We start from the raw sequence: 12,743 nt of genomic DNA, 5'->3' as shown, positions 1-12,743 counted from the left end.
CATTCAAACTTAGGTTAGTCTTATGTCCGCCTTTGTTACAAATATACATAAACGATTTTCCGTCTACTTGTGATTCTTGAGTTTCTCCCGGCGTATTTGATAGTCAAAATATCCACGGGTGTGCTGCCGGTCTATAGTGTCCAACGGGCACGATATTTCGGCGATCATACATGTCGCCATCATCAGGTGAACTGACGGACTGAGCTCCTGTGAACGCGCCGGCACGGAGATCCGTACGCTATGGCTGCTCAGAGGGAACTGGGTTCGGTGGCGGCGGCGGCCGATTTAAATACCCTCCGCCCGCGGCACGCTCCCTCCGCTGTCCGCGCCCCGCGCCACGGTCGCGCGGTGGAACAGATTGCGACGGCGTCTGAGATGACGTCGGAGTGATGGCTCTGTCCGCCGTGGTCGTCACAACTATACGTTTGCTCGATTTACTCTTGATTAACCCGATCGCTGGTTCCCAAGCAATCGAGCAAACGTATAGTTGTGACGACCACGGCGGACAGAGCCATCACTCCGACGTCATCTCAGACGCCGTCGCAATCTGTTCCACCGCGTGACCGTGGCGCGGGGCGCGGACGGCGGAGGGAGCGCGCCGCGGGCGGAGAGTATTTAAATCGGCCGCCGTCGCCACCGAACCCAGTTCCCCCTGAGCAGCCATAGCGTACGGATCTCCGTGCCGGCACGTTCACAGGACCTCAGTCCGTCAGTTCACCTGATGATGGCGACATGTATGATCGCCGAAATATCGTGCCCGTTGGACACTATAGACCGGCAGCACACCCGTGGATATTTTGACTATCAAATACGCCGGGAGAAACTCAAGAATCACATCATACACCTTTACGGGGAGGAGATGTATCGCAGCATGAAGAAATTTGAAAAGTTGCGCCACCGTAGATGTCGTTTGCTAAGTACTCTTGCCTTTCTAAAGAGATGTCGTGCCGAGAATGTTGTTCCAAAATTTTGCTAAGGTTATGCATCACATCGATTCTGCAGCAGCTAAGAGAATCAAGAAACGAGCCAGCCTCGCATTGGTACGTGAGAGAGTGCAATTCACCCGCCGGAGCCTTGAGTTTATCTCACAGGAATTACTCAAACTACATTTGCAACTGGCTAGTAAGTTTACTTCTTGTTCCTGGGATTGGATTGATGGTGTCACCTGAGTGTCAGCTGATTCCGCCCATAAGAAGGCTACGGGACGTCAAACAGCTAAGTTCTCACGTCTCCTTGACAAACCATCTCTGTAGGTTCCGTGCAAGACTGTCATCAATTTGAGTGGCATGGTGTTGAGTGATGATGCAGTCTCGGTTTTGCAGAAAGGTCTCAACTTCGCTCCCACCCCCAAGTTCACTCCAGTCGCAGAAATTGTTAGTGCTGTTGAACAGGTTGCAGCTCGACTTCCGCCAGAATCAGCCGAGGAAATACGTCGTGAAACTTGTCGTGCGTTGACGAAATCCAAGCCGATGAAGTCAAATATCAGCAGTAAAGAGAGGGCGGCCATTCGTGATCTGAGGGAGCGCTCTGAAATTGTTGTCTTACCGGCTGAAAAAGGCAATGCTACAGTTGTTGTCTCCCATAAGGACTACACTGATAAGATGCAGAGCCTGCTAAATGACGATTCCTACCGGAAGATCAGCGTTGACCCTACAAAGAAGGTGGAGAACAAGACGAGGGCGCTTCTCAAGGACGCAGATTTACCGGAGAGTGACGCTAAGAAATTGTTACCCCAAGGTCCGGTACCGCCTAGACTATATGGACTCCCCAAGGTTCACAAAGAGGGGAAACCATTACGCCCCATTGTCAGCAACATCAGGGCACCTACATATTTGTTGGCCAAATACCTGACGGGAATATTAAGTCCTTATGTGGGTAAATGCCCTCATCACATCCGTAATTCCGTGGATTTTGTTAAACGCCTTGACAGCTTCAGGTTGGATGAGTCAGATATCATGGTGAGTTTTGACGTCGTTTCCTTGTTTACGAGGGTACCCCTGCGAGAGTCACTAGAATTGATTAGTCAGAAGTTTGACGAGAAGACCACTGAACTTTTTAGGCATGTCTTGACTTCGACGTATTTTCTTTTTAATGGAGAATACTACGAACAAACGGAGGGAGTCGCCATGGGTAGCCCACTCTCACCGGTGGTAGCGAATTTGTACATGGAGAACTTCGAGGAGGAAGCCCTGTCGTCATCCGTATGGAAACCTACTTGCTTTTTCCGTTACGTGGACGACACGTTCGTCATCTGGCCACATGGTATGGATAAACTCCTTGACTTCCTTACACATCTAAACTCCATACACCCCAATATCAAATTCACTATGGAGACTGAAACGGAGGGTAAATTACCTTTCCTTGACGTCTTGGTCAAGAGAAGGGCTGACGGCACCCTAGGTCATGGGGTGTATCGGAAGACTATGCACACTGATCTGTATTTGCACGCAGACAGCTGCCACCACCCTTCACAGAGGAATGGGGTACTTAAAACTCTAGTACATAGGGCGCGCACTATCTCTGACGCAGAGAGTCTACCCCAGGAATTGGAACATCTGAGAACTGTATTTCGAAAAAATGGGTACTCAGAGTGGCAGATTCAACGTGCTCTCCGCCCAACCACTGCAGCACAACCTCTTGAGATGGATGAAGTCACGAGGGAGGAGGTAGGCACTGCATTTATTCCATACACAGGCGCACTCTCGGGGAAAATCGCTCGCATTCTGAAGAAACACCGGGTCGGAACTGTGTTTTGTCCTCCAAATAAAACTCGTGCACTGGTGGGGGGCGCCAAAGATGACCTCGGTTTGAGGAAGGCCGGCGTGTACCAGATTCCGTGTCAATGTGGCAAGTCGTATATTGGTCAGACGATGCGTACCGTCGAGGATCGATGCCGTGAACACCAGAGGCACACTCGCCTGATGTATCCGAGCAAGTCGGCGGTCGCTGAACATTGTTTGTCGGAAAATCACGCCATGGAATATGACCGCACGAGGATTCTGGTACAGACGTCGAGATACTGGGACAGCGTTGTTAGAGAGGCCATCGAAATTCGCACCAATGACGACCTCATAAACCGTGACTGTGGCTATAATCTTAGCAAGGCTTGGGAACCAGCGATCGGGTTAATCAAGAGTAAATCGAGCAAACGTATAGTTGTGACGACCACGGCGGCAGAGCCATCACTCCGACGTCATCTCAGACGCCGTCGCAATCTGTTCCACCGCGCGACCGTGGCGCGGGGCGCGGACGGCGGAGGGAGCGCGCCGCGGGCGGAGGGTATTTAAATCGGCCGCTGCCGCCACCGAACCCAGTTCCCTCTGAGCAGCCATAGCGTACGGATCTCCGTGCCGGCACGTTCACAGGAGCTCAGTCCGTCAGTTCACCTGATGATGGCGACATGTATGATCGCCGAAATATCGTGCCCGTTGGACACTATAGACCGGCAGCACACCCGTGGATATTTTGATTTTCCGTCTAATATACAACAAGCAGAAAATGTTCTATTTCCGGATGACATCAGTATTGTAATCAAGCCAAGTATGCACACGACAACAGAATAAATGGCAAACAATGTTCCTAACAGTGTCATTGACTGGTTTCTTCCGAACGGTCTCTCTCAATTTTAAGAAGACACAATACATTAATTTTTTTACATATAGAGGTACTACACCAATGATACGTCTAAAACAAGGCGAGGAAATAATAATACCGTGGAAACTGCAAAATTTTTAGGTAATCATATTAATGAGAATTTAAACTGGAAAAACCAAATTTTAGATCCCCTAAAACAACTGACTTCAGCAACATTTTCGCTTGGAATCACGGCAGATCTTGAGGAGAGGTAAATCAATAAACTGACATATTTTGCATATTTTAATTCAATTCACATGGAATAACGTTCTAGGATAAGTTATAATTAAGAAAGGACGTCTTCACTGTTAAAAAAACGTGCTGTCTGACAGGCAACCAAGCAAAATTAGAAAACAAACTGAAAAATTTTCTCCCTGGTAACTCTATTTCATAGAAGCACTTCTATTATTGTTATGTGTAAAGGGTGGTGGGCAGGAATTACTAACTCACATTGTATGGGTTTAATAGTAATAATAATAATAAAGCAAAAAGAAGAAAACAAAGGAAACTTACAACTGTTCACCATGTATCCATATTTACATGTGAATTTGTGATGTGGATGTGAAGTTAATCGTTTCACATCATTACGATTTATCGTGAAAATGATCCTTGAAGCATAAAACTAATTTAACTCTTACATGAAACGAGATACTGAAGCAAGTACGGTTTCCCTGTGGTAGAATGAAGTACTTTTTAATGGCATTCCAAAGTTCTCGAAAACACGAGTACAGCGATATAACACCTGCTGGTCTTATCGTTAGAACTAATTGCGAAAATATGAAAATTGTGCAAAAAATTAATGGCAAGGCTGCCAGTATCGTCTGCTGGGAGTAAACATCGCCAAAGGGGCTATCTTGACAGACTCCATCGTCATATCAACCTTTTCGACTGTTAACTACTTTACATAAAATCTGTTCACTTAAACACATGCATCCACATTTTTAAAGCTCTCTAAGCCCTTCTCATACGCTATATGTAAGCACATGAATCTATTTAGAACATCGACGCTTGATCTGTTAGTACCTACGTCGTATAACGTAGAGCCAAGAGGAAATATATTTTACCTTGGTAGAGTACACTTATTTTCATGCTGCAAATAGCAACTCCAAGCATGAGAGTCCTACTTATACTGCAATAGCAGATTGCTGAGGCCTTGCCTTTCAACTGTAGCACACTCCTCAGAGACTTTAGTGAAAAGTTTTAACAGCAGTATCAACATGGGTTATATCACTGCGCTTATCTTTTCAAGAGCCTTCGAACACCCTTCAAAGAAAAGTACGCCGTTCCATTCAAAAGCCATACTTTCCGCAATGTCTCGATTGATACAAGCGTTATAAGTATTCCCGATACTACGTACGCGCTCGTACGTGCAAAGTGCTGCATCACCCCGATATGTCGTGCAGACGTGTGGCTATTGTGAACGTTCCTGTACTGATCCGAAGCTCACCACTGAGGTTGGTTGTAACACACATACAGTTACCATTAGCCCTACCTATGGATAGAACGCCGCACTCAAATGGACTGCAGCATTTAAGCTGAAAATAAAGCACCGGTAGAGGCGCACTAGAGACATCCTTCATGCCACGAAAGGCAATCGCGACACATGATCGGGTCTGCGTCACGTTATGAGCAGAAGCCTTGTTAACCAGGGAAGTAACTCGACGTATGCACCGGAGTCAAAGTGTTGTGGTGCGGACATGATATTAGTTCCAATTGACAGGTAGTGCTGAGGAATTACACCGCACATGCCGCTCACATTCGACAGATACAAAGGATAATCGATAATTACGACTTTTAAGTCAAAGAAATCGTGAGCTCAGAGTTCCAGAACTGAAACCGGCGTTTTAAGACGTCACAGGGCGTCAAGAATCGCATCAAACTGTTAGGAGACGATTGCATGATGCGAATATTCATTCCCGACGACCGTATCGAGCACCACGTAATATACCACAACACAATAGACTCCATTACAGAGCGGAAAGAAATCAGGCAGAATGGACGCCCCAGGATTGGTGTCGGATGTTTTTAAGGACGAAACTCTGATCTGTTTATATCTGATAGTCACAGACAAAGAGTTTGGAAATAATCCGATTATACTGAACGCCTCCAGCATAGGATCCCACATGTGGGACAAGTCGGTGGTGGAGTGGTATTCTGGCATGGCATTACTCGGGGTCACCGTACACCTCTCGTGCTTTTTAAGAACAGTCGCTATGGTACAGAGACGAGATTCTGCGACCATTAACGGGACTGTATCGCCAAGAGTTTGGTGACAATTTCATCACGATGAATGATAGCTCGCGTGCTCTCCGTGCTGCTCTCGTGAAAACGTTCCTTCAACATGCTACGATAACCAGAATGAAGCGGTTCGCCTGATCGACGGACATGAATCCAGTAGAGCAGACGTGGAATCGAATAAAATGAACTCGTTTTGGACGTCGATAACGATTTTGTACTCTGTGTGACTTACGCAGAATTGCCATTGAAGAGTGGGACATATCGGACAAGTACGATATGCCAATGTCTGTATTGTTCGGAAGAACGATGCAGTATTCCTTTGGACATGCATGCAAATGTTCATTGTCATTCCATCACACAGCTGATGGCTGTCAATATTCTCAACTGTCGCCGTAGACTGCCCCCTCTCTGGAAGAGACGATTTTCTGTTACCAAACTGCCTGTTTTCGATGATCGGGACAGATAGTAAATGAAAAATTACGCCTGCCTCAGAGCCTGTTTTGGATTCCACAAGCTCTCAAACACTGTGTCGCTGAATTATTCAGTGTTATCACGTCAAGCTTCTTCTTCCTACATCGCTCAACAGAACATCGGATATCGACATAATCAACGACGCCTCAAGTAATTTTTCTTCAACCCGCTTGATTTTTGCATCTTGCATTTAGCACAGTCTAACATATACAGTGGAATATAGAAATTATCAGCAACCAGCTGCATACAAGAAATTTTATTTCCTTAACCGGAAATAAAATAAGAGCCCATCTTCAGAAGGTTATAACTATCGTATTATTAGCGTCAGCAGTAAGATCCATGCAGAATACTGATGTGGTCATGTGCCTGAACGAAAACAGTACAAAGAAGCCAAATGACAAGTGCAGACATCATGCCAGAACCATATTTTTAAAGGCACTATGAACCACACGACCACAGAATTATGTTGCTTACATCTTATTGTTGACGCAAATAACGTGACAGTTATAACCGTCTGAAGAAAGGCACTACTTGTCTGAAACCAGTTAAGGAAATAACTTTTATGTAACTGGTTGCTAATTATTTTGATAAATACAACTACAGTTTCTTAAGAAGAATAAGATACTATGTATACAGAGGTGACGTTCACTCCTTGGGAGTTGCTACCGTCTGACAACTGAACACACAATAGAACCCCTAGTGGCAAGAAAGCATTTCGTCAGTTAACCGCATATGTGTCAGTAGATTAATGTTTCGTTTCAATTCTTTTTCTAGTTAGTCTGTGGAAAAGTTATTATATTTTTGTTTCCTAAGCGTTATTAAAGTATTAAGCGGCATGAATAATCGTTCAATAAATGTAAACATAGCCAAAACTCAAGACGAAAATGACCTGATCTACAACGTTTCCATGAAGAAATACTGTCGAAATTGCATATAATTGCAGCTTACTCCACAAAAGCGAGAGAATACAAACACAGCATTTTATCCACAAGAGGCATTTATTCCGGTTGCTGATTGCTCTTATAATTGGCACTGCAAAGATTTTGTTATAGTTACACTTCACCTGACTTCCCAAATGACGAATATTTGTTAAACGTAATTACTTCTTCAAAAGACTATTGTTTTGGCGAATACTGACGACAGTAGATCTGCCGTAGCAACAATATTGAGAGATTGGTTTCCTCTGAATCGGAAAAGAGTTTTATTGCTTTTGTTGTTTTATTATCATGCCTATATGGTATTTTTCTCTTCAGCTCCAATTATGGCAGCTTGTCTGGTTATTTAAATGTCATAAGTACTGCTTTTCATACGAGTTTCTTGTTTTACGCATGCCTACTCAGGTTTGTTTCTAAGTGAACCTAGCGAACAAAACGTCACGTTATTACGCAGGTTTACGACGTCTTCGTGGAAACCGCCATGTATTCTACTGTTTACTCTCTGACTCTTGTTCTTAAAAATAAATGTTATTCTCTAGTAAATGTCTGTAAGTTACACGAAAATTGTAACTGTACAGTCACATAATGTGCTGTTTCATTCGTCTTGTGGTGCTTAGGAAATCTGTAGGATGACATATTTGGAGTCTTCCTTTTTTTATCGCTACAATTTATTGCGCTACGTACGCTCCATTTTGCACAAACCATGTTACAAATCAATGTAAAGGATGCTATTTCGCGTTCATCGGATATGGTATTCCACATTGTACCTTACTGTCCGCTTTAGCGTGCTGCTGTCCCACAGTATAACAAGTATGTAGTAGTAGTAGTAGTAGTAGTAGTGGCTTTATTCATCCGTAAATCTCTTTTTACAAGGATATAGGACATGTCAAAGTATTTACAAATTTTGACCAATTTCAGGTAAGCTAATTCGTATACACGTATATTTACTGACTTCTAGTTAGAGAGCTGGAGTGTCGCGACTGTATATGTTACACCGAGCATTTAGTTCTCCCCACAGGTCACCTCACACAGTAGGCAGTCTAATCTATCGGGGAAGCTGTTATTATCGATAAATTTTCAGTTGACGTCCGCTTTCTGATACTGGGAATTTTCATTATTAATTCATTCACTCGATTCCTTTTTAGCCAACATTTACAAGCCAACATTTACAAGAATAAGAGTGTCATTTCAAAGCAGCAAATATTGCGGATCTGGTTCCGTTACTGAAGTAGCAATTGCATATCTCCACAACTATATTTAAACGTATAAAAATTATTGCTGTTAGTTGCTTGGTCTAACTAAGAAAGTCAAAGTTATTTCAGTCGCTAACAACCATCAGCGGTATAAACTACAATTTTGATAAAGCGATAACTGGGAAAGACGATACCAGTTCCCAGCCATGCTGGAATCTTAGAAAAAATTAACAGCCTAGTGGTCATCATAAGCACCACATACTTACGTTGGCAATGCAACGAGGACGTTACATTACAGCCGAGAGCATGTGCTTGATGATAATCACCGGCTGGTCGAAACATTAATGCATTATGAAATACTTTTCTGATTGTTGCAATAATAAAATAAGAAAAGTTATAGGACTTTACATCAATGTGAGATCCTTATACAGCAGTAATCTGTTTTACACAATGACAACGGAATTACTAATATTCTGTGTGGGAGAAATGTAAGTTGGGGCGACATAGCCTGTGAATTTTGGATATTATACATTTGAAGATAAGTATAAACAGAGTGAACGAAGGCTGTTACCGAGCACCAAATGACGAACAGGTAATCTTAGCAAATGTAATGTGAACAGCTAAAGATCTTGCTTGCGTCGACAAGAGTATTGTCACGTGCAATCGAACGTGCAGCTACCGACTTGCGAATGTCGTAATGATCGCAACAGAAAAATTACAAAAATGTGTGCTCGTTCAGAGGATTACACAAAGTTGTTCTTCGTGTGAGCCAATTCACAGTGGTACAGCAGGGAAACTAACAATAGTAGTACACAAATCGCATAAAAATGACGCTGTAGGTGCAAAACTGTACATATTTCAGTTGTCTTATTTGTATTTTCATACAGCATATCACCATTTGGTACCGTGTCATAACTGATCTCCTCGTTATTTTATCTTCATTTTCTCGATAGGAAACAACTAGGAAGGAAAGGGGGAAAACAAGAGAAGCGCGTCATGTTGTCCAACACCTCATAACAAATATTAATGCTATTATCTGTAGTTGGTTTACTCGTACCTTGGGGTAGCGTTTTTAATTAGTAATCAGAACATCCAGAGTCCCGATTTCGAACGCTGCTACAGTTAAATATTGAACAAAAGTCGTCATCAACTGCGGACAATGAGTTTTCCTGTAAAGAATCATCTTCGTCCTGCCCACGGTCTTGTCGAAGAGGATGGAGGAGCAGACAAAGTTTATGTAGCCTCTTACCCTTCAGGTGGGAAACCGCCCGTTATCAGTGGAAATCACTGAATTAAAAACACAGATGTATCCACAGGCCATATAGTCTGTAATTAAACAAGTGGCATTAAGATCTCTCCATTGATAAAAGATTCTGGACAGTTCCCCCATTCAGGTCTCCGGGAGGGGCTGGTAACTACAAGAGAAAGACTGAATGACAAACGAAAAATTAACATTCATCAAGTCACTTTCACTTTATTTGCAACCTAGAAAACGCTTTCCACAATGTAAAATGGTGCAAGATTTTTGAAAACCTTAGAAAAGTAAGAGTAACCTATTGGTAAATACCGGTAATATTTACAAAAACCAAGAGAGAGCAATAGGAATAGAAAACAAAGCACAAAGTGCTCAGATTAAAAGTGGTATAATATGGGGATGCCGTCTTTTGCCCCTACTATTCAGTCTATGCGTCTAAGAAATAATGATGGAAAAAAGAAAGATTCAGAAGTAGAATTCAGGGTGAAAGGACATCAGTGATTAGATTCGCTGAGGACACGGCTATCCTCAGTAAAGATGGAGAAGAATTACTGGATGTACTGAATAGAAGGAATAGCATAATGTGTGCAGGCCAGCCCGGTTGGCCGTGCAGTCTAACGCACGACTTTCCAGAGTGGGAAGGAGCGCCCGGTCCCTGTCACGAATCCGCCCAGCGGACTTGTGTCGAGGTCTGGTGAGCCCGCCAGTCTGTGGATGGTTTTTAGGCGGTTTTTCATCTGCCTCGGCGAGTGCGGGCTGGTTCCCCTTATTCCGCCTCAGCTATTGCGATTGCTCGGTAAACAAGTTCTCCACGTACGCGTACACCACCATTACTCTACCACGCAAACATTGGGGTTACACTCGTCTGGTGTGACACGTTCCCTGGGTGGGGGGGTCCACCGGGGGCCGAACCGTACATTAACCCTGAAAGAGTGGTTCTGTGTGGGACGGTGGAGGGGTGAAGTGGACTGCGGTAGCCGTCGTGGGGGTTGTGAGCCACTGCGGCTGCGGCGGGGACGGAGCCTCTCAGTCGTTTCTAGGCCCCCGGTTAACATACAGTACAATACAATACTGTGCGCAGAATATGAATTGAGAGTAAAACGAAGAAAGGCAAAAGTGATGAGGAATAGCAGGAATGAGATTGCCAGTAAAGAGATTAGCAATAAAATCATCATAAAAATTGGAGAACACGAAATAAACGAAATTAAGCACGATAATAGATGGCGACCGAAGCAAGATGACACAAAAAGCAGATTAGCACAGGCAAAGAGAGCATTCCTGGGTAAAAGGCACCTGCTATTTTCAAACTTAGGCCTTAATTTCAGGAAGAAACTTGTGAGACTCTATGTTTGGAGCACAGCATTGCACGGTAGTGAATCATAGACCGTGAGAACACCGTATAAGAATAGAAGCGAAGCGTCTGAGATGTGTTGCTACGGAAGGATACTGAAAGTTAGGTGAACTGATAAGGGATGAGGGGGCTGTCCGCAGAACCAACTAAAGAAAGGAGATCCCCCAAAATTTGTTGTTACCGCCCAGTTCTAGCAGGCCGCTAAACGATTGAGTCGTGCGGGTAGCTTTCATCTTCGGCGATCGCAGTACGTGCTGTGTGATTGCTTTACTTTTATCGTGAGGTTCAGATCAGGTACAAAAATGTTTCAAACCACATCGTTGATTTCTTTACTCTATTAAACAACATGCTTCTGATGTTACAAATGCAGTGTGTGCTTGCATGTACAAGAAATCCTGCATGTAAATTCAAGTTCTTCCATGTTACTAGAAACAATATATGGCTTCGACGGTAGTTATTATTGCACGTGAGAAAGATGTGAACTGTTCAGCTATCATTTAACTCTCCAGAGGTGCTTGTCAACATAGAATTTGCTCCATCATTGATTAGTAGATTAATGATGATGAAGTCCCATACTCCTTGACAGAGCGTAGGGGACGATGCGGGAGACCCGCACCGCTGTACTAGGCAAGGTCCTAGCGGAGGTGGTTTGCCATTGCCTTCCTCCGACTGTAACGGGGATGAATGATGATGATGAAGACGAGACAACAACACCCAGTCATCTCGAGGCAGGTGAAAATCCCTGACCCCGTCGGGAATCGAACCCGGGACCCCGTGCTCGGGGAGCGAGAACGCTACCGCGAGACCACGAGCTGCGGACATTAGTAGATTAGAAAGAGGATGAAGACAGAACGAAACACAGTTCATACTTGTTTAGCACTTAACAGGAAGATCAGAATCGATATCTACATGTAAGGTCTCCATAGCGGAACGTGCTGGGAATAATGAGCATGCTACGTGATAAACCACACAGTCTTGTAAATGTTACATCCCATTTAGCAACACCTTCACGGTACAAAAATTAGCATTAGCAAACAGGGCTTAAATAGATGTAAAACTCCGATGAAGTTTGGCTACACAGGTGATTTTCGGTCACCTATTCTAAGCATGTAGGGGAAGGCAGAATCCAAACCGTGATTTGTTGGAAGAGCTCCTAGAACGTGTATTTCAAAATAATAAGAGATACCTTTCAAAAGTCACATTCCATCAATTATGCAAACGTAAACGTTTGGCTACCGGTAGACATCGTGATTCAATTGCTAGTATCACCTAACGTGTAAAATATTCTTATAATTTACATCGGAAACTGCTTGTGGAAGTTTCTTGAGTGAACTGGGATCGCTAACGGTATGTTAGTTTGTTCAGATTATTATACCTTTCTCTTGTTTAGATTGTTGTATCTTTGTACCACTGGCCTGTAAACTGAACCGACACGTTTTATACTATCAGATCGGACAATAACTTGGCTACTAGTCCTTACATAGAAAGATCAAACCAGCGAATGATAGTTCGATATCTGTAAGACTCAGCAGCAGGAATCTCTAAGTGCTTAATTTTATCTGGATCGCAGTTTATTAAATATTATGTGATTTACCTCCCTAGTGTATTCAGTTATTTACATTTCACTCAGTGTCATTTTTTGATTTTACCCCATTACCGATTAGGTC

This window comes from Schistocerca piceifrons, chromosome 4, assembly GCF_021461385.2.
Source record: "Schistocerca piceifrons isolate TAMUIC-IGC-003096 chromosome 4, iqSchPice1.1, whole genome shotgun sequence".
NCBI lineage: Eukaryota > Metazoa > Arthropoda > Insecta > Orthoptera > Acrididae > Schistocerca > Schistocerca piceifrons.
The sequence above is the reverse complement of the archived record's forward strand: the minus strand, read 5'-3'. Positions refer to the sequence as shown.